The sequence below is a fragment of the Salmo salar genome, chromosome 22 (genome assembly GCF_965601325.2).
Source record: "Salmo salar chromosome 22, fSalSal1, whole genome shotgun sequence".
Classification (NCBI taxonomy): domain Eukaryota; kingdom Metazoa; phylum Chordata; class Actinopteri; order Salmoniformes; family Salmonidae; genus Salmo; species Salmo salar.
Window position 1 is genome coordinate 49,090,703 of NC_138312.1, and position 22,331 is coordinate 49,113,033.

The window sequence follows — 22,331 nt, forward strand, 5'->3', positions numbered from 1 at the left end:
GACCTCTCTCTAGTTTCCTCTGTATCTGACCTCTCTCTAGTCCCCTCTGTATCTGACCTCTCTCTAGTTCCCTCTGTATCTGAACTCTCTCTAGTCCCCTCTGTATCTGACCTCTCTCTAGTTCCCTCTGTATCTGACCTCTCTCTAGCTCCCTCTGTATCTGACCTCTCTGTAGTTCCCTCTGTATCTGACCTCTCTCTAGTTTCCTCTGTATCTGACCTCTCTCTAGTTCCCTCTGTATATGACCTCTCTCTAGCTCCCTCTGTATCTGACCTCTCTGTAGTTCCCTCTGTATCTGACCTCTTTCTAGCTCCCTCTGTATCTCACCTGATTCCTAGTTCCCTCTGTCCTACTCTGTATCTGACCTCTCTCTAGTCCCCTCTGTATCTGACCTCTTTCTTGTTCTCTCTGTCCTACTCTGTATATGACCTCTCTCTAGTTCCCTCTGTATCTGACCTCTCTCTAGTCCCCTCTGTATCTGACCTCTTTCTTGTTCTCTCTGTCCTACTCTGTATCTGACCTCTCTCTAGTCCCCTCTGTATCTGACCTCTTTCTTGTTCTCTCTGTCCTACTCTGTATATGACCTCTCTCTAGTTCCCTCTGTATCTGACCTCTCTCTAGTTCCCTCTGTATATGACCTCTCTCTAGTTCCCTCTGTATCTGACCTCTTTCTTGTTCTCTCTGTCCTACTCTGTATCTGACCTCTCTCTAGTCCCCTCTGTATCTGACCTCTCTCTAGTCCCTTCTGTATCTGACCTCTTTCTTGTTCTCTCTGTCCTACTCTGTATATGACCTCTCTCTAGTTCCCTCTGTATCTGACCTCTCTCTAGTCCCCTCTGTATCTGACCTCTTTCTTGTTCTCTCTGTCCTACTCTGTATCTGACCTCTCTCTAGTTCCCTCTGTATCTGACCTCTCTCTAGGTCCCTCTGTATCTGACCTCTCTCTAGTTCCCTCTGTATCTGACCTCTCTCTAGTTCCCTCTGTATCTGACCTCTCTCTAGTCCCCTCTGTATCTGACCTCTCTCTAGTTCCCTCTGTATCTGACCTCTCTCTAGTTCCCTCTGTATCTGACCTCTCTCTAGTTCCCTCTGTATCTGACCTCTCTCTAGTTCCCTCTGTATATGACCTCTCTCTAGTTCCCTCTGTATCTGACCTCTCTCTAGTTTCCTCTGTATCTGACCTCTCTCTAGTCCCCTCTGTATCTGACCTCTTTCTTGTTCTCTCTGTCCTACTCTGTATATGACCTCTCTCTAGTTCCCTCTGTATCTGACCTCTCTCTAGTCCCCTCTGTATCTGACCTCTTTCTTGTTCTCTCTGTCCTACTCTGTATCTGACCTCTCTCTAGTTCCCTCTGTATCTGACCTCTCTCTATTTCCCTCTGTATCTGACCTCTCTCTAGTTCCCTCTGTATCTGACCTCTCTCTAGTTCCCTCTGTATCTGACCTCTCTCTAGTCCCCTCTGTATCTGACCTCTCTCTAGTTCCCTCTGTATCTGACCTCTCTCTAGTTCCCTCTGTATCTGACCTCTCTCTAGTTTCCTCTGTATCTGACCTCTCTCTAGTCCCCTCTGTATCTGACCTCTTTCTTGTTCTCTCTGTCCTACTCTGTATATGACCTCTCTCTAGTTCCCTCTGTATCTGACCTCTCTCTAGTCCCCTCTGTATCTGACCTCTTTCTTGTTCTCTCTGTCCTACTCTGTATCTGACCTCTCTCTAGTTCCCTCTGTATCTGACCTCTCTCTAGTTCCCTCTGTATCTGACCTCTCTCTAGTTCCCTCTGTATCTGACCTCTCTCTAGTTCCCTCTGTATCTGACCTCTCTCTAGTCCCCTCTGTATCTGACCTCTCTCTAGTTCCCTCTGTATCTGACCTCTCTCTAGTTTCCTCTGTATCTGACCTCTCTCTAGTTCCCTCTGTATCTGACCTCTCTCTAGTCCCCTCTGTATCTGACCTCTCTCTAGTTCCCTCTGTATCTGACCTCTCTCTAGTCCCCTCTGTATCTGACCTCTCTCTAGTTCCCTCTGTATCTGATCTCTCTCTAGTTCCCTCTGTATCTGACCTCTCTCTAGTTCCCTCTGTATCTGACCTCTCTCTAGTTCCCTCTGTATCTGACCTCTCTCTAGTTCCCTCTGTATCTGACCTCTCTCTAGTCCCCTCTGTATCTGACCTCTCTCTAGTTCCCTCTGTATCTGACCTCTCTCTAGTTTCCTCTGTATCTGACCTCTCTCTAGTTCCCTCTGTATCTGACCTCTCTCTAGTCCCCTCTGTATCTGACCTCTCTCTAGTTCCCTCTGTATCTGACCTCTCTCTAGTCCCCTCTGTATCTGACCTCTCTCTAGTTCCCTCTGTATCTGACCTCTCTCTAGTTCCCTCTGTATCTGACCTCTCTCTAGTTCCCTCTGTATCTGACCTCTCTCTAGTTCCCTCTGTATCTGACCTCTCTCTAGTTCCCTCTGTATCTGACCTCTCTCTAGTTCCCTCTGTATATGACCTCTCTCTAGTTCCCTCTGTATCTGACCTCTCTCTAGTTCCCTCTGTATCTGACCTCTCTCTAGTCCCTTCTGTATCTGACCTCTTTCTTGTTCTCTCTGTCCTACTCTGTATATGACCTCTCTCTAGTTCCCTCTGTATCTGACCTCTCTCTAGTCCCCTCTGTATCTGACCTCTTTCTTGTTCTCTCTGTCCTACTCTGTATCTGACCTCTCTCTAGTTCCCTCTGTATCTGACCTCTCTCTAGTTTCCTCTGTATCTGACCTCTCTCTAGTCCTCTCAGTATCTGACCTCTCTCTAGTCCCCTCTGTATCTGACCTCTCTCTAGTTTCCTCTGTATCTGACCTCTCTCTAGTCCTCTCTGTATCTGACCTCTCTCTAGTCCCCTCTGTTTCTGACCTCTCTCTAGTTCCCTCTGTATCTGACCTCTCTCTAGTTCCCTCTGTATCTGACCTCTCTCTAGTTCCCTCTGTATCTGACCTCTCTCTAGTTCCCTCTGTATCTGACCTCTCTCTAGTTCCCTCTGTATCTGACCTCTCTCTAGTTTCCTCTGTATCTGACCTCTCTCTAGTCCCCTATGTATCTGACCTCTCTCTAGTCCCCTCTGTATCTGAACTCTCTCTAGTCCCCTCTGTATCTGACCTCTTTCTTGTTCTCTCTGTCCTACTCTGTATATGACCTCTCTCTAGTTCCCTCTGTATCTGAACTCTCTCTAGTCCCCTCTGTATCTGACCTCTTTCTTGTTCTCTCTGTCCTACTCTGTATCTGACCTCTCTCTAGTCCCCTCTGTATCTGACCTCTCTCTAGTCCCTTCTGTATCTGACCTCTTTCTTGTTCTCTCTGTCCTACTCTGTATATGACCTCTCTCTAGTTCCCTCTGTATCTGACCTCTCTCTAGTCCCCTCTGTATCTGACCTCTTTCTTGTTCTCTCTGTCCTACTCTGTATCTGACCTCTCTCTAGTTCCCTCTGTATCTGACCTCTCTCTAGTTCCCTCTGTATCTGACCTCTCTATCTGTATCTGACCTCTCTCTAGTTCCCTCTGTATCTGACCTCTCTCTAGTTTCCTCTGTATCTGACCTCTCTCTAGTCCTCTCTGTATCTGACCTCTCTCTAGTCCCCTCTGTATCTGACCTCTCTCTAGTTCCCTCTGTATCTGACCTCTCTCTAGTTCCCTCTGTATCTGACCTCTCTCTAGTTCCCTCTGTATCTGAACTCTCTCTAGTCCCCTCTGTATCTGACATCTCTCTAGTTCCTCTGTATCTCACCTGATTCTAGTTCCCTCTGTATCTGACCTCTCTCTAGTTTCCTCTTTATCTGACCTCTCTGTAGTTCCCTCTGTATCTGACCTCTTTCTAGTCCCCTCTGTATCTGACCTCTCTCTAGTTCCCTCTGTATCTGACCTCTCTCTAGTCCCCTCTGTATCTGACCTCTCTCTAGCTCCCTCTGTATCTGACCTCTCTCTAGTCCCCTCTGTATCTGACCTCTTTCTTGTTCTCTCTGTATCTGACCTCTCTCTAGTCCCCTCTGTATCTGACCTCTTTCTTGTTCTCTCTGTATCTGACCTCTCTCTAGCTCCCTCTGTATCTGACCTCTCTCTAGTCCCCTCTGTATATGACCTCTCTCTAGTTCCCTCTGTATCTGACCTCTCTCTAGTCCCCTCTGTATCTGACCTCTTTCTTGTTCTCTCTGTCCTACTCTGTATCTGACCTCTCTCTAGTCCCCTCTGTATCTGACCTCTTTCTTGTTCTCTCTGTCCTACTCTGTATCTGACCTCTCTCTAGTCCCCTCTGTATCTGACCTCTTTCTTGTTCTCTCTGTCCTACTCTGTATCTGAACTCTCTCTAGTTTTCTCCGTATCTGACCTCTCTCTAGTCCCCTCTGTATCTGACCTCTTTCTTGTTCTCTCTGTCCTACTCTGTATCTGACCTCTCTCTAGTTTCCTCTGTATCTGACCTCTCTCTAGTTCCCTCTGTATCTGAACTCTCTCTAGTTCCCTCTGTATCTGATCGCTCTGTAGTCCCTCTGTATATGACCTCTTTCTAGTTTCCTCTGTATCTGACCTCTCTGTAGGTCCTCTGTATATGACTTCTCTCTAGTTCCTTCTGTATCTGACCTCTCTGTAGTTCCTCCGTATCTGACCTCTCTCTAGTCCTCTCTGTATCTGACCTCTCTGTAGTTCCTCCGTATCTGACCTCTCTCTAGTTCCCTCTGTATCTGACCTCTCTCTAGTTTCCTCTGTATCTGACCTCGCTGTAGTTCCCTCTGTATCTGACCTCTCTGTAGTTCCCTCTGTATCTGACCTCTCTCTAGTTCCCTCTGTATCTCACCTCTCTCTAGTTCCCTCTGTATCTGACCTCTCTCTAGTTCTCTCTGTCCTACTCTGTATCTGACCTCTCTCTAGTCCCCTCTGTATCTGACCTCTCTCTAGTTCCCTCTGTATCTGACCTCTCTCTAGTTCCCTCTGTATCTGACCTCTTTCTTGTTCTCTCTGTCCTACTCTGTATCTGACCTCTCTCTAGTCCCCTCTGTATCTGACCTCTCTCTAGTCCCTTCTGTATCTGACCTCTCTCTAGTTCCCTCTGTATCTGACCTCTCTCTAGTTCCCTCTGTATCTGACCTCTCTATCTGTATCTGACCTCTCTCTAGTTCCCTCTGTATCTGACCTCTCTCTAGTTTCCTCTGTATCTGACCTCTCTCTAGTCCTCTCTGTATCTGACCTCTCTCTAGTTCTCTCTGTCCTACTCTGTATCTGACTTCTCTCTAGTCCCCTCTGTATCTGACCTCTCTCTAGTTCCCTCTGTATCTGACCTCTCTCTAGTCCCCTCTGTATCTGACCTCTTTCTTGTTCTCTCTGTCCTACTCTGTATCTGACCTCTCTCTAGTTTCCTCTGTATCTGACCTCTCTCTAGTTCCCTCTGTATCTGACCTCTCTCTAGTCCCCTCTGTATCTGACCTCTTTCTTGTTCTCTCTGTCCTACTCTGTATCTGACCTCTCTCTAGTTTCCTCTGTATCTGACCTCTCTCTAGTTCCCTCTGTATCTGACCTCTCTCTAGTTCTCTCTGTCCTACTCTGTATCTGACCTCTCTCTAGTCCCCTCTGTATCTGACCTCTCTCTAGTTCCCTCTGTATCTGACCTCTCTCTAGTTCCCTCTGTATCTGACCTCTTTCTTGTTCTCTCTGTCCTACTCTGTATCTGACCTCTCTCTAGTCCCCTCTGTATCTGACCTCTCTCTAGTCCCTTCTGTATCTGACCTCTTTCTTGTTCTCTCTGTCCTACTCTGTATATGACCTCTCTCTAGTTCCCTCTGTATCTGACCTCTCTCTAGTCCCCTCTGTATCTGACCTCTTTCTTGTTCTCTCTGTCCTACTCTGTATCTGACCTCTCTCTAGTTCCCTCTGTATCTGACCTCTCTCTAGTTCCCTCTGTATCTGACCTCTCTATCTGTATCTGACCTCTCTCTAGTTCCCTCTGTATCTGACCTCTTTCTTGTTCTCTCTGTCCTACTCTGTATCTGACCTCTCTCTAGTTTCCTCTGTATCTGACCTCTCTCTAGTTCCCTCTGTATCTGACCTCTCTCTAGTCCCCTCTGTATCTGACCTCTTTCTTGTTCTCTCTGTCCTACTCTGTATCTGACCTCTCTCTAGTTTCCTCTGTATCTGACCTCTCTCTAGTTCCCTCTGTCTTACTCTGTATCTGACCTCTCTCTAGTTCCCTCTGTATCTGACCTCTCTCTAGTTCCCTCTGTATCTGACCTCTCTCTAGTTCCCTCTGTATCTGACCTCTCTCTAGTCCCCTCTGTATCTGACCTCTCTCTAGTTCCCTCTGTATCTGAACTTTCTCTACTTCCCTCTGTCTTAATCTGTTACTGGCGCTCTCCCTCTCAAGTCAATTCAATGGGCTTTATTAGTATGTTAACATTGCCAAAGCAAGTGAAATAGATTATAAACAAAAGTGAAATAAACAAATAATAATGAACAGTAAACAATACACTCACAAAAGTTTCAAAAGAATAGAGACATGTTATATTATGGCTATGTACAGTATTGTACCAATGCCAAGATGGCGCCGACGAATACGGTAGCCTCGCCTCAAACTCATACAAAACGTTATAGGCTTCTTTTTATAGTGTTTTTTCCAGTGTTTTTCTCTAATTGTCTTACTCAGTTTGTTTTTGTGCATTACTTCATAAATCCGTGTAGAACTATTGGTATATGAATCGCTGTGTACTCACCGTCCACCCGACCTTCCCAAATTCCCGGAGACGGCGGAACAATGGTCTAGCCTCTTCGGTAAGGCACCGTGTAGCCTGGGAGTCCTACCTGAGAGAAGGAAACGAAGTCGCCAACACTGAGCATGCTATTTGCCAATGTTCAATCATTAGTGAATAAACTTGACAAACTCAGAGTGAGGATCTCCTTCCAGAGGGACATCAGATTCTGCAACATACTCTGTTTTTCTGAGACTTGGCTTTCCTCCAACATCCAAACAGATTATATACAACCAATGGGTTTTATAGTTCATCGAGTGGATAGGAAGCAGGCACTCTGGCAAGAACAACGGCGTAGGGCTTTGCTTTATGACCAATAGGTGGTGTGATGGGGGAAATTTACAGGAACTTGCAAGCTTATGCTCTTCCGACTTGGAATACTTTGTCATCAAATGTCACCCTTTTTACCTTCCGAGAGAGTTCTCAGAGATTATCACCACGGTTGTGTATATCCTGCCCCAAGCTGACACCAAAAATGCTCTCATGGATCTTCATTGGATCTATCAACACATTGACTGTCCAACTTTCGGAAATTCTACTCATGAGCCATTCTACACGCCTTTTTTTCGACATAGTATAAGGCCCTCTCCCGTCATTCTTTTGGCAAATCGAACCACGACTATTTTGCTCCTCCTGCAAATAAAGACTCAAGAGGAAAGTTCCGGTGCCAAAGAAAGGGAATGTAACTGAACTGGGCGGCAGGTTGGACTAATAACTGAAAGGTTGCAAGATCGAATCCCTAAGCTGACAAGGTGAAAATCTGTCGTTCTGCCCCTGAACTAGGCAGTTAACCCACTGTTCCTAGGCCATCATTGAAAACAAGAATTTCTTCTTAACTGACTTGCCTAGTTAAATAAAGGTAAAATAAAAAATAAAATTATCGACCTGTAGCACTCACTTACGTCATCATAAAGTGCTTTAAGAGGCTAGTCAAAGACCACATCACCTCCTCCCTCCCCGACACACTCGACCCTCTCCAATTTGCTCACCGCCCCGACAGATCCACAGATGACGCAATCGACACTGACCTGCACACTGTCCTCACCCACCTGGACAAGAGGAATGCATATGAGAGGATGCTGTTCATCGACTACAGCTCGTCCTTCAATACAATAGTGCGCTCTAAGCTCACGGCCCTGGGACTGAACTCCTCCCTATGCAACTGGGTCCTGGACCTCCTGATGGGCCGCCCCCAGGTGGTGAAGGTAAGCGACATCACTTCCTCCACACTGGTCCTCAACACGGGGGCCCCACAAGGGTGCATCCTCAGCCCCCTCCTGTACTCCCTGTATACTCACAACTGTGTGGCCTTACACAGGCATTACACATAGGCCTGATTACCAACAGAGTGTATGGAAATGTCAGGAAAACAAAGGAGCTGAATGTGGACTTCAGGAGGAACCAGGCTGGGCACACCCCCATCCTCATCAACGGCCATAATGGAGACGGTCAAAAAGCTCCCCCCTCCTTCAATGGACATTTATTTACCCTGCCTCCACCCCCCAATGGGCATTTATTTACCCTGCCTCCATCCCCTAATTGACATTTATTTACCCTGCCACCACCCACCAATGGACATTTATTTACCCTGCCACCACCCACCAATGGACATTTATTTACCCTGCCACCACCCCCCAATGGACATTTATTTACCCTGCCTCCACCCCCCAATGGACATTTATTTACCCTGCCTCCATCCCCCAATTGACATTTATTTACCCTGCCACCACCCACCAATGGACATTTATTTACCCTGCCACCACCCACCAATGGACATTTATTTACCCTGCCACCACCCACCAATGGACATTTATTTACCCTGCCACCACCCACCAATGGACATTTATTTACCCTGCCACCACCCCCAATGGACATTGTACATTGTAAACAACATTAAGAACACCTGCTCTTTTCATGACATAGACTGACCAGGTGAATCCAGGTGAAAGCTATGATCCCTTATTGATGTCACCTGTTAACAATTCAATCAGTATAGATGAAGGGGAGGAGACAGGTTAAAGAAGGATTTTTAACCCACAGACAATTGATACATGGATTGTGTGTGTGCCATTCAGAGGGTGAATGGACAAGACAAAAGATTTTAGTGCCTTTGAACAGGGTATGGTAGTAGGTGTCAGGAGCACCGGTTTGTGTCAAGAACTGCAACGCTGCTGGGTTTTTCACGCTCAACAGTTTCCCGTTTGTATCAACAATGGTCCACCACCCAAAGGACATCCTGCCAACTTAACACAACTGTGGGAAGCATTGGAGTCAACATGAGCCAGCATCCCTGTGGAACAGTTTCGACACCTTGTAGAATCCATGCCCCGACGAATTGAGGCTGTTCTGAGGGCAAAAGGAGGAGGGGGTAACTCTATATTAGGAAGGTGTTCATATATTATTATTATTATTATTTTGTATTATTGTTTCATCCACTTCCCTTCCCTTTGACCTGCACTGCTTCAGAATGTCATTGTACCATGCTATTACATCTCAGACCCTGTGACTAATAAACTCTAATCTAAATAGTTGAAGTACAAAAGAGAAAATAAATACATAGATGAATATTAGTTTTGTTTGTGCTTCACTGGTTGCCCTATGCTTGTGGCAATCTTGATGCTGTGATGACACACTGTGGGATTTCTCTTTCCCCCCTCTCTCTTTCTTTCACTCTCTCTCTCATTCTCTCCTTCCTATGCTAGCTTGCTGCAGCCCGTGGGCCGCCACTTCCTCTCCCTGGCTGTCAACAGTGAGAGGCCATTTAGAGGGCAGCAGCTTAGGTGGAGGGCTAAGGCCAATAGTCCCTGTAGAGAGGCAACGGTCCCTGGCTGGTCAAAAGTAGTACACTATACATGAAAAAGGGTGCCATTTGGGATGGAGACCCTGAAGTCCTGACTCGTTCAGTACCTTTGAACAGAACCCTATGGGCCGTGGTCAAAAGTAGTGCACTATAAAGGGAATGCGATGTCATTTGGGACACAACTATGTTATCTTGGATTCTCCACTAGGCTGTGAAATGATGGAGGCCACATTCACCGCTCCACTTTGACCACACCAGTGAGATGCAGAGGTATTCATGAGAGTGAATATTCACAGCAATGGAAGTGATTGATTCCAAGATGTGGTCTACATTTGTTGCTTAACATAAAACTATCACAGCTGTTTTTCAAATTGGGTTCTTCTAGTATGTTCAGAGATCCAACCAGCCACGTACTGCAAGTCTATCAGGCAGAAATGAGACAGATTTTTGTTGTTATTACGAATGCATCTTGGAATATTGTTCCATTGTTTATGTTTTTGTTGGTGGAATCTGGCCCAATTCTTCTGTGGTAATCAAATCCTACAGAGTGTATCTTTAACACTGTTATCACACTGTGTTAGTGTCAGTCCAGTCTCCAACAGACCAAGTATCCACCTATTGTAGAGCTGTAGAGATACCTGAGCTAACCCAGAGTAGCTCGCCAATCAAATAGAAAATGTGTAACACTAAGTGACCGTGACACACTTTATATAGAAGACCGTAAGGCTGCATTATCTTTCGTAGCTCTTTGGCCTAGATTCAAGCCAAGATCCCAGGCAGTCGCTCTAAGTGTGTCACTTTATGTGCACCTCTGCAATGTGTGGCTCAGTTGGTAGAGCATGGTGTTTGCAACACCAGGGTTGTGGGTTCGATTCCCACGGGGGACCAGTTCGGGAAGAAAAAAAAAACATGTATGAAATGTATACGTTCACTACTGTAAGTGGCTCTGGAGAAGAGCGTCTGCTAAATGACTAACATGTCAATGTAAATGTAACGTTCAAGAGCACAATTACGCAATGCTTCGCTAACTCAAACCAAAGACACATTCTCATCTCCATCCTTGGACGGTGGACCTCCACGTCGTGTAGTTGTATATTTTCATCGCTATCCCTGAGCTGGATTAGCTCTGCTTATGATGGTCAATTAGCTGTAGGTATCATACAATTACATGTGATAACGCAGTAGAAACCAGTAGGGACTTTCCACCAGGCAGCACTAAGTAGCATCACCACTCTATTCCATGATAAAACGCTACATATCAATATTTATGCAGACAGTAGCACATCAACATCCTGACCAAGATTCCAACAGATTTGTAGTGAATTTTCTATGAATAAATAAAAACAGAACAGTCTCAACAGTCAAATATTGCAGGATGTCCGCGGATATGCAGTAACAACAACCAGTATTTCAGTTCTCAATCGTCTACATCTTATACGCCTCATTTATAAATCAGTTGGGACTGGGAGCATAACAGAGTTAAAGCCATAGGCTCCATTCCCTTATCTGTCCCGAATCGGATCCAGTGAGATTTGCTGTTTCATTGACATAAACATACCCGTTCTTCTTCCAAGGGAAATCCCAGAAGGCTTTGTATTGTAAACAGAGCAGGTAGACTCCTATTACAGTTAGACTACATGGCATACAGTAGTACTACAACCTGTTTGTGAGTTGGCAGTAGTTGTTTAAGCAAAGCCCCTGCAGAAACATACACTGAGTACACAAAACATTAAGGACACCGAGTACACAAAACATTAAGGACACTGAGTACACAAAACATTAAGGACACTGAGTTCACAAAACATTAAAGAAACCTGCACTTTCCATTACATAGACTGACCAGATGAATCCAGGTGAAAGTTGTTATCCCTTATTGATGTCACTTGTTAAATCCACTTCAATCAGTGTAGATGTAGAGGAGAAGACAGGTTAAAGAAGCCTTGAAGACAATAGAGACATGGATTGTGTATGTGTGCCATTCAGAAAATGTCCATATGCACAAAAACTTATTTCTCTGAAATGTTATGCACAGATTTTTTTACATTTATGTTAGTGAGCATTTTTCCTTTGCCAACATAATCCATCCACCTGACAGGTGTGGCATATCAAGAAGCTGATTAAACAGCATGATCAATACACAGGTGCACCTTGTGCTGGGGACAATAAAAGGCCTCTCTAAAATAGTGCTGGGTGATATGGCCAAAATATTATATCACGGTATTTAAGAAATATATGTATATTTATTTTTTGAATAATAAAAGTTGTACATTTGCTTTTTGAGTAGTGAGTGATCCTGGGGTGGCAACACACACATTCTAAGTGATTTCAATGAGTCTTTCTTCATTCGGATTGTTTTATACTGTTCAATTCAACCCAAAATTATATTTAGCAATCTAGGCCTTATTTTTTACCAAATGTTGCAATTGCGATTTGACTTGCGCTTTAGAGCAAAACACTTGGGAGAACTTTCAGAATCATGGAAATAGATTGTTTATTCCAATAGTTAGAATATAATAGTGGGCACTTTGAATACAGTGTTGTTTGACATGACAACGAATGAAAATGCCAGGGAGGAGTTATTGTGACAGGGTAGGAATGAAAGTGTTGATAAGTGTTCCCTAGGGGACACTATAATCTTTGGCTACATTGTAGTGATGGGCATTCCGGCTCTTTTCCGTGAGCTGGCTCTTTTGGCTCCCAAACGGCTCTTTAAAAAAATATGTTTTGTATTTTTTCAAGTCAAACAGTTTGCGATAGTTTGACTATGACTGGTGTTAAAACAATTCTAATTAAATTATTAAATGAAATCATATTCTACCTTAACCACAATGTATTTAAAAATGTATTGGTTTGTTATGAAAAAGAATGCTATTAAACATTTGCATTTACAGTATAACGTTTTTAATGTGTATAAACAAAGTGCATATATATGTAACAATTCAAAACGAATACAATCTGCAGCATAATAGAATATTGCACCATATCAAAGAAAAATAAATAACAATGTGCAAAACTGCAGCACCCCACTTAAAACATTAAACTGGTCCCTCTTTTCTCTCTCTTCTTTATTGCCATGTTATAACCAGCAGCACACAGCAATACTGACCATATTTTGCTTTTATGAGAGATTTGCATTCAGAAATGCAAGCTGTCTCCCTTTCGAGGGGCTGATGCGGTTTCTTCACTCAGTAGTTATTTGTCTCGTTTTTGAGAAGACCCTCTCAGAGGGAACGGATGTGGACACTATGCAGAGTCTCCCTGTCATGACTTTAGTAAGCCGTGGGTAGACAGAGGCCTTGTTCTTCCACCAGCTCAGAGGATCTGCAGATCTTTGGAGGATCTGCTCCTCCAAATAGGATCGGACCTCCATTATGGCATCTGCTGAGGGATTCCTTCGTGCTGCATCCCCAGTTGCTCTTTCGTCAAACAGCATCCAAACAGCAGATGTTTGTGGCACTACTGCTGATGCTTCTGATCCCTCTTCTTCCTGTTGCCCTGGTGCCTGAACCAGCTGACTGCTGGGGCTGTCCCTCCCTGCTACTGAGGTTATTCTTTGAAGAGCCTCATCAATCGCTCTGGCATCACTGAAGGCTAACTTCATAAACCTGGGGTCAAGTGCAGCGGTTTCTGATAGCACGTTCCATTCTGTGGAACTTTCTGTCCATTGATGAACATAGGGTGTCCATCAACTCCGTCACATGTGCTATAGTTACATTTGCTTTTCTCTGGCAGCTGGCTGTGATTCGCTGCAGATCCTTACACAGGAGTATCATTTTTGAGGCTGTCACATAGCTGAAAAGAGAGAACAGTAACTTATTAGTTCAGCTTCATGTTTTGTCTACTGTTACTACATTCTCATCTACTGCTCATATACATATATAATACTGGATTAAATAATGATGTAGTAATAACTGCTTACTGTACCTCTCTCCACTGATCTCCACAGTGACCTGCTCAAAGGGTTCCAGGACTCTGCACACCTCCTCCACCACCTCCCATTCCTGTTGGGTCAGAGCATAAACAGGTGCATTGACAATGGCCAGGGTAGAGATGATGGCATCCTTTGACTCAAGAAACCACTTCAACATATAAAATGTTGAATTCCACCTTGTAGTGCAGTCTTGTTCAGGCCTCAGCTCAGGCATTCCCATCTGGCGTTGTGTAGACTTTAGTTTTTCAGCACCTACTGTGCTCCTGTGGAAGTATTCCACAGCTGCTTTCACTTTGTCCACAGTGGGCTTCATCACCTTCAGAGCATCTCTTACAATCAGGTTGATTGTGTGGGAAAAACATGGATGATGGGTCCATTTTAAAATGTTCATGGCTTTGGTTATGTTAGCAGCATTGTCGCTAACACAACAGACCACTTTTCCATCTACTTGCCATTCTCTGGCCACTCTCAACAGTTCCTCTGCCAAGTTCACTGAGGTGTGTCTTTCGCTGAACTCAAAGCAGTCCAGAAAACAGCTAGACATCGAAAAATCTTCAATGAAGTGACATGTAACTGACATGTAAGAAGTGGTTACCCTTGATGTCCAGCAGTTAGTGGTAAGGCAAACTGCAGTAGCTTTTTGGACTCTTTCCCGCACTGAAGCCTGTGTGCTCTGGTACAGTTGTGGAATAAGTGATTTTGAAAGGGTTTTCCTGCTTGGTATTGTGTACATTGGATTTAGACCATTGCTCTAATTTCTAAAACCTCTGTCCTCCACGATTGAAAATGGCTGGAAATCGGTGGCAATCATTTTAGCCAATGCAATATCAATATGGCCTTGTTTTGCTACAGACATAGACTTTGGCATAAACTGGTCCATAGAAGAGTGCGTTGCTGTGGGTTGCGGAGTAGGCCTACTTGACGCTGGCTCCACCACTATCACTAGCAGGCCCGCTAGTTTCTGGAAGCTCCGCTACAGCTAGCTTCACAGTTGGGTGCAAAGTTTGCATATGCCAGTGTAGGTTGTGCGTAGAACCGGCTTTATATGAGATTTTGTTTTGGCAAATTCTACACCGTGCTCTAACATTGTCTACATTATTTAAATGCATCCAAATGCTACTGTGTTTCCAACTCATTTTCCAGCTGTTGTTTTCACCGCTGTCCTTCCTCTCTCTCCTCCGCTGCTAAGTGTGTGACTGTGAGTGAGTTGGCTCAGCCCTCCCTCATGCATCTTTGGTTCATTGGTTGACACAGCGTGTCTGATTGACAGGAACAACAGGTGAGGCTGTTAGTCTGAGCAGACAGTCAGAACAAATGTGTGCGCGCTTGATCATTTAGGCCTATATTATTTTATTTATTAGAATTAGTTAATTCTATTCATTTAAATCTTTTGATTATTCAAATCTTATTTTTTTAAATATTTTTATAAATAGATAAGGCTCTTCTGATATGCGAGCCGGCTCCCAACGTTCACCTACAAGAGCTGACTCTTAGAGCCATCACTACTACATTGAATGTTTCGCTTAGCTACTTCATGGAGCTAACATATTCTTGCTTCGCGTGTGCCTCTTTGATTTAGAAGATACTGTTGCACAAACAGCATGCTGATTCAGGTCTACACCATCACTGGTATTATCAGGCTGTATAGTTTGCTCTGACTCAATATATTTATTAGCTAGTTAGCGATTAGCATTAGCAGCTAACCAAATTTAGGCACAACTTGCTAAGAAAAGACAAACTAGCTGTTTGCCGAAGTAAGAAACACTAATAGTGTAATTGTAGAACGCTAGTGGATTTATATTAAGAAGCAAAGTGAAAACAGCATTGTTGTAATCAACATTGACCATGCAGACTGAAGGCAAGTGTCTCGTGGTTGAGCAGCAATAAATGCTCTCCTTGAGTCACAGGAGGCAGAGCGAGGTCTGTGTGGAAAGGTCTGTGTGGAAAGGTCTGTGTGGAAAGGTCTGTGTGGAAAGCGGCATGGAGAGAGAGTGGAGAGAGATGACTCAAGTAGTGAAGTGAACTATAAAAATGGACGTTACACACAACATATCACATTTAACAAACCAAACATTCAAATACCGGTATAGAAGGTAAAGTCAAAACCCAAACCGGTCCCTGCATCAATACCAGTATATTCTAAAATACGGTATACCGCCCAGCCCTACTTTAAAATGTGTAATTTTGTCACACAACACTCGGCCATAGTTCAATTGGCATGCTGACTGCATGAATGTCCATCAGAGCTGTTGCCAGAGAACTGAATGTTCATTTCTTTAGCAACATCGCTTTAGAGAATTTGGTAGTACGTCCAACCAGCCTCAGAACCACAGACCACGTGTAACCACGCCAGCCCAGGACCTCCACATCCGGCTTCTTCACCTGCTGGATCATCTGAGATCAGCCACCCGTACAGCTGATGAAACTGTGGGTTTGCACAAATCGGAGAATTTCTGCACGAACGGTCAGAAACCGTCTCAGGGAAGCTCATTTGCGAGCTCGTCGTCCTCACCAGGGTCTTGACCTGACTGCAGTTCTGTGTCATAACCAACTTCATTGGGAAAATGCTCACCTTCGATGTCCACTGCCACGCTGGAGAAGTGTGCACTTCTAGGATGAATCCCGGTTTCAACTGTACCGTGTATGGCGTGGTGTGGGCGAGCTGTTTGCTGATGGCCCATTGTCATGCCATTTATCCGCCGCCATCACCTCACGTGATCACCCCATGATAATGCACGGCCACATGTTGCAAGGATCTGTACACAATTCCTGGAAGCTGAAAATGTCCCAGTTCTTCCATGGCCTGCATACTCACTGGACATGTCACCCATTGAGCATGTTTGGGATGCTCTGGATCAATGTGTACGACAGCGTGTACCAGTTGCTGCCAATATCCAGAAACTTCACACAGCCATTGAAGAGGAGTATTCCACAGGCCACAATCAACAGCCTGTTCAATTCTATGTGAAGGAGATGTGTCGTGCTGCATGAGGCAAATGGTGGTCACACCAGATACAGACTGATCTTACTGATCCAGTAAAAAGACATTTGAAAATAAGAGTAGCAAGGATATATACAGACACCGGTTAGTCAGGCTTATTGAGGTAGTATGTACATGTGGGCATGGTTAAAGTGACTATGCATATATGATGAACAGAGAGTAGCAGTAGCGTAAAAGAGGGGTTGGCAGGTGGTGGGACACAATGCAGATAGCCCGGTTAGCCAATGTGCGGGAGCACTGGTTGGTCGGGCCAATTGAGGTAGTATGTAGGAACTTTGATTGATACTGCTCCAATGTCTGGCCAGACCATACATCATATGCATAATAATTCATCTATACTGGGAAAGTTACGATGGGGGCAGCGGTTTTTCTTCATATTATTCACAGTTTCCTGTGTTCCGTGTGTCCACTCAAATGGCAGTGGATTCACTCTAACAGTGCACTCATTCATTATTTAGAGCTCCTCTGTTTGCTATTGTGAGTTTAGTGTAATAGGTTGTCAAAGCCGAATGGAATCGCAATTGAATGACTTTCTCTGATAGAGTAGAATGATATTTAAGAAGTAAATAATATTTTCATAATAGGTGTCTGTTCACTGATTTGGGGGTCAGTCAGAAAGTTAGACCTAAGTATGTGCTGTGTGTATGTGTGGTTGTTGCCTACGTGTTGTTAACCTAATGTTAGTTAAGTTGTGGTTGTGCAGGTATATAGGATATGTTCAAATGGCGAACCATTCAAAACCTCAGCAGGACTCCGGATGACCTCCCGCTTTGCACTGTACGTGAGACAGTCTCTGATGTCAACTTTTTATTGTCCTAAAAAGAAGCCATTTTCCCCATGAAATCAGTGTTAAGGAACTCCTGACCTGGAAAGCTGAGACTATTTTCGTTGTGTAATCCTGTTTGCATTGGGAATGTCCTGTTTTGGAGGTTATATATAGGTTTAACAGAGCCTTCATCTGAACTACACATAGTGCATCGGTAATATCATTTTTGTAACTAGATAAAGACCTAAGTCTTTAAACTATTTTGTTATAGGTCTAAACACTAGGCTACACTTGACTATATTACTGTGTACTTTTCCATGATTTGGTTTGATTGTTGTTCTTTCGTAACATCCATGGAAATGATCATATTGTAGACTAAATATATTTGGTCACAGATAAGCCATATTATAAAGTTACCATATAGACCTAGTGCTCTTTAAACATATTAATGTATGATTGATAGGCTTTGATCCCACTATTTGCCAATTAGTCACCTGCCCTAAAATGGCCTCCCGGATGCTTGGTGCACCCAGCGTGTTGTTGTTCTCTGTGACCATTAACCCTTTGTGTGTACTTTTACCTCTGCACTCGTGGAAGGTGAGGGTTACGTGGGAGTTGAACTGGGGTGGGGGCAAGCAACAGATGACGAGAGTCACAATATCTGTACGGTAAAATAATCTGGGGAAAATGGAAGATATAACCTTGACTTTTCCACCATAAGGCCCAGTCCTGTCACCACCGTAACACAACCTTGCGCAGCAACACCACCCGTCTGGGGAGCTGCGCGCTGTGAGTGGAGTGCTGAAAGATTTGTTTTTAGAAGCAATGAGCACAGGTATGAAAGTTGGTCAAATTTACTCAAGTCTTCTAAAGTAAAACTTTGTCTTCGTGTTTCTTGGCTATTTACATTGTTTTGTTGACAAGGTAGGTTGATTTTCAAAGTTTGAGTTTGCTTCTCACCCCTTACAAACGCACCAAAGTACGTTTGTAAGGGGTGTTTAACTGGTGGCAGAGAAGTCAGACTCAGGAGAGAAATAACTGTTTCCAACGGCACAGTTTATTACAAAAAAAACCCACCGGAAAACATAATAATACAAATCAATGGGTAACATAACCCGCCGCACACCAGTACAGACATACAATTAACAATCTCCGACAAGGACATGAGGGGAAACAGAGGGTTAAATACACAACATGTAATTGATGGGATTGGAACCAGGTGTGAAGGAAGACAAGACAAAACCAATGGAAAATGAAAAATGGATCAGTGATGGCTTGAAGGTCGGTGACTTCGACCGCCGAACGCCGTCTGAACAAGGAGAGGGACCGACTTCGGCGGAAGTCGTGACAACGTTCATCTCTAGGAGACAGAACGCGTCTCCTTCCTGAGCGGTATGACGGCTGTGTGGTCCCATGGTGTTTATACTTGCATACTATTATATATATATATATATATATATATATATATATATATATATATATATATATATATATATATATACCTGAGGCGTACAATGTATTAGCACAGCCTATGTGTATGTTACGTTTGCTATGACATGCTGTGGCTGTGGTTTTTGAGTGTCTTATTGCCTATTGGTCCACATATTTCATTATAGTGATTGTGTTCCCCATACTCTATATAATATATATGTGTGTATATAATATATATGTGTGTATGTAAACTTCCGACTTCAACTGTATATAGGTAGGAGCTACCGAATGTGATTTTGGACTAAACGGTTCTGGGGAACTATGGTAAGCTTCATAATGTAAAATAATGAGACCGGTCAAATAAAGAACGCAATCTGCTTCATCTTCTAACATATTGCACAAGTTGACTCCAGGTATTTACTTAAAGAGTTGCTACAAATTTTAAAATGTATTTAAAAACTTCAAATAAATAGTTTCAACGGTATTGATGGTATTGTAAAACCATCCTGTGGCTTTTTCCAAATTCCCCGGTATACAGTATATACGGGATAGCGCCCAAGTCTAACACTTATGCCACCAAACATACCACCAGGGGTCTTTTCACAGTCCCCAGTAAGACTAGCTGTTGCCATTGGCGTTGGCTAATGGGGATCCTAATAAATCTAAGCTTCAATGGATGTTTCTGAAATATCTTTATCAAACACATATTATCACGCTTTCCATTTGTATGTATAGAGCATCCATGTAATCTTAATGATTGTGATCAAAAAGGCAAAACTGATCCTACTCTGTCATGCTTGATACATATAGCCCCATATGTGTTTTGGAGGAGTTTAGCACCCAGGCTTTCAGACACCTCTGGTGATGGAGAGCTCTGTCAAAACAGCTTACATTATTCAGCTTGCCTCCTTAACTCATTGCTCGTGATTTGTAAGTGTGTTTATATTCACATCAGTACAGTATTGCGATTGTCACCCTTCTTTGTCTCCCCTCCTTTCTCCATCCCTTTATCTCTCCCCTGGTTTATTTTCACTAAGAGGTGGTGGTGGAGGGAACACTACCCTTGCATTGAGGATGCTACCCCTGCATTAGGGATTCTACCCCTGCGGTGGAGATGCTACCCTTGCGGTGGAGATGCTACCCTTGCGGTGGAGATGCTACCCTTGCGGTGGGGATGCTACCCTTGCGGTGGGGATGCTACCCCTGCGGTGGGGATGCTACCCCTGCGGTGGGGATGCTACCCCTGCGGTGGGGATGCTACCCCTGCGGTGGGGATGCTACCCCTGCGGTGGGGATTCTACCCTTGCGGTGGAAATGCTACTCTTGCGGTGACATGCTTTTTTTCCCCCCTCACGGAGATTCTTAAGTGAAGTAGATACTTTGTGCACTATGTAATCAAATGTAACTCTTTGTTGTGTAATATTCTAAGCCCCCAGGCAGACGAAGACACTGGAGTTCACCTCTCCACTGTGTCAATCGAAGACTCCATGATAATGGCAGTATAGATACAGGCCGTTTTACTGACAAAATGTCAACACAGCCTACATAAAGTGGCCTCTTACCTTCTTACCCTGTTTTTAGTCTTTATTTGGAGGACGAAGATTTGGCCTTTTAAAAATGTTTGCATCATGTCCCTCTACACACATAGTTAAGCTGGAAATGACATTTGTTCAGAAATGTGAGTGGAGGTCCATGGTATTGAGGGTTAGGCCATCAGAAACATGTTTACAAAATGTGGATCTGGGTTTTGTCACCTCGGCCTAACAAGTCAATTACTGCGTTCTGAAGGTATTGAACCACCTCAGAGGTCTAAATTCAATTCCATTTTTGTTCCTGTAGTCTTTGATTTAATCAGGAGAAAGACAACTATTGCACTGTTGCTGAAAAGGTTTCTGGCAAACATGACTTGCCTGTGGGATATTGGCAACTGGTGGCCTGTGACACTGTTCTGCGTTGACTATAAGATTTTGGGCAAGAAATAAGACTCGTTACGTCAAACAATTTGCACCTGGAAATGTACTACCTTCTTCTCTGACACACACACAAACACCAGTGGCATAGCCAGAAATATAGGTAAAGCAGCGAACTTGCTGCAATTTTACACATTTTGCCATGGGGCAATGACAAAAAATGTGTAGTTTTATAGCTAATCTCATGCTATTCTACACATTCTGCTATTAGGCTGATGGAACATTTTGCTGTTTTAAAGCTAATTGAAGCTAAAAATATACGTCTGTTGACTGATAAAAGCTCTGGATTATGAGCTATCTTGTTTGCTAAATGAACAAATGAAATATGCAGTGGCATGGTGCATATAGCCATAGAAGCACAGTGACATATGCCTCAATGGAGTCATATTCGTGACTTATTGGTGGTGTGGCTTTCAGTTAGTTATTTTTGGAAACCCATCTCATGAGAGTGAATGTTATTCCAGTTCACCTGTTCTGATATATTTCATAAAATATGACAAACCCAGTGCACTGCTTGCTATGCATTCTATCCTATGGTGTTTGCATGTTTAGTTAAAAATACAAATAATGTCCCCTTTGGAACACAGACAAATAAAGAGCATAAAAAAATATAGCTCCCATTGCCAACACCCCTGACACACACACACAACCTTTGATATTCTTGTCTGTTTGTGCTACAAGCTTGGCACACCTGATTTGGGGCGTTTCTCCCATTATTTTCTGCAGATCCTCTCAAGCTCTATCAGGTTGACTGGGTAGTGTTGCTGCACATCTATTTTCAGGTCTCTCCAGAGATGTTCGATTGGGTTCAAGTCCGGGATCTGGCTGGGCCACTCAAGGACATTCAGAGACTTGTCCCGAAGCCACTCCAGTGTTGTCTTGGCTGTGTGCTTAGGGTCATTGTCCTGCTTAGGGTCATTGTCCTGTTGGAAGGTGAACCTTCGCCCCAGTCTGAGGTCCTGAGAGCTCTGGAGCAGGTTTTCATCAAGGATCTCTCTGTACTTTGCTCCGTTCATCTTTCCCTCAATCCTGACTAGTGTCCAATTCCCTGCCGCTGAAAAACATCCCCACAGCATGATGCTGCCACCACCATGCTTCACAGTAGGGATGATGCCAGGTTTCCTCCAGACATTACGCTTGGCAGTCAGGCCGAAGAATTCAATCTTGGTTTCATCAGACCAGAGAATCTTGTTTCTCATGGTCTGAGAGTCTTTAGGTGCCTTTTGGCAAACTCTAAGCGGGCTGTCATGTGCCTTTTACTGAGGAGTGGCTTTCGTCTGGCCACTCTACCATAAAGGCCAGATTGGTGGAGTGCTGAAGATGGGAGGACCTTCCAGAAGGACAACTATCTCCACAGAGGAACTCTAGAGCTCAGTCAGAGTGACCATTGGGTTCTTGGTCACCTCCCTGACCAAGACCCTTCTACCCCGATTGCTCAGTTTGGCCAGGCAGCCAGCTCTAGGAAGAGTCTTGGTGGTTTCAAACTTCTTCCATTTAAGAATGTTGGAAGCAACTGTGTTCTTGGGGACCTTCAAAGCTGCAGAAATGTACCCTTCCCCATATCTGTGCCTCGATACAATCCTGTCTCGGAGCTCTACGGACAATTCCTTCGACCTCATGCGTTGGTTTTAGCTCTATGTGTGTGCCTTTCCAAATCATGTCCAATCAAGTT

General features: G+C 44.1%; 1 protein-coding gene across 2 annotated transcripts in view; it reads left to right on the forward strand.

The window, feature by feature from the left end:
* Positions 1 to 22,331, forward strand: part of LOC100136371 (vitamin D3 receptor B) — an 88,603-nt gene that overhangs the window by 25,489 nt on the left and 40,783 nt on the right. The gene's annotated exons all lie outside the window — the stretch shown is intronic.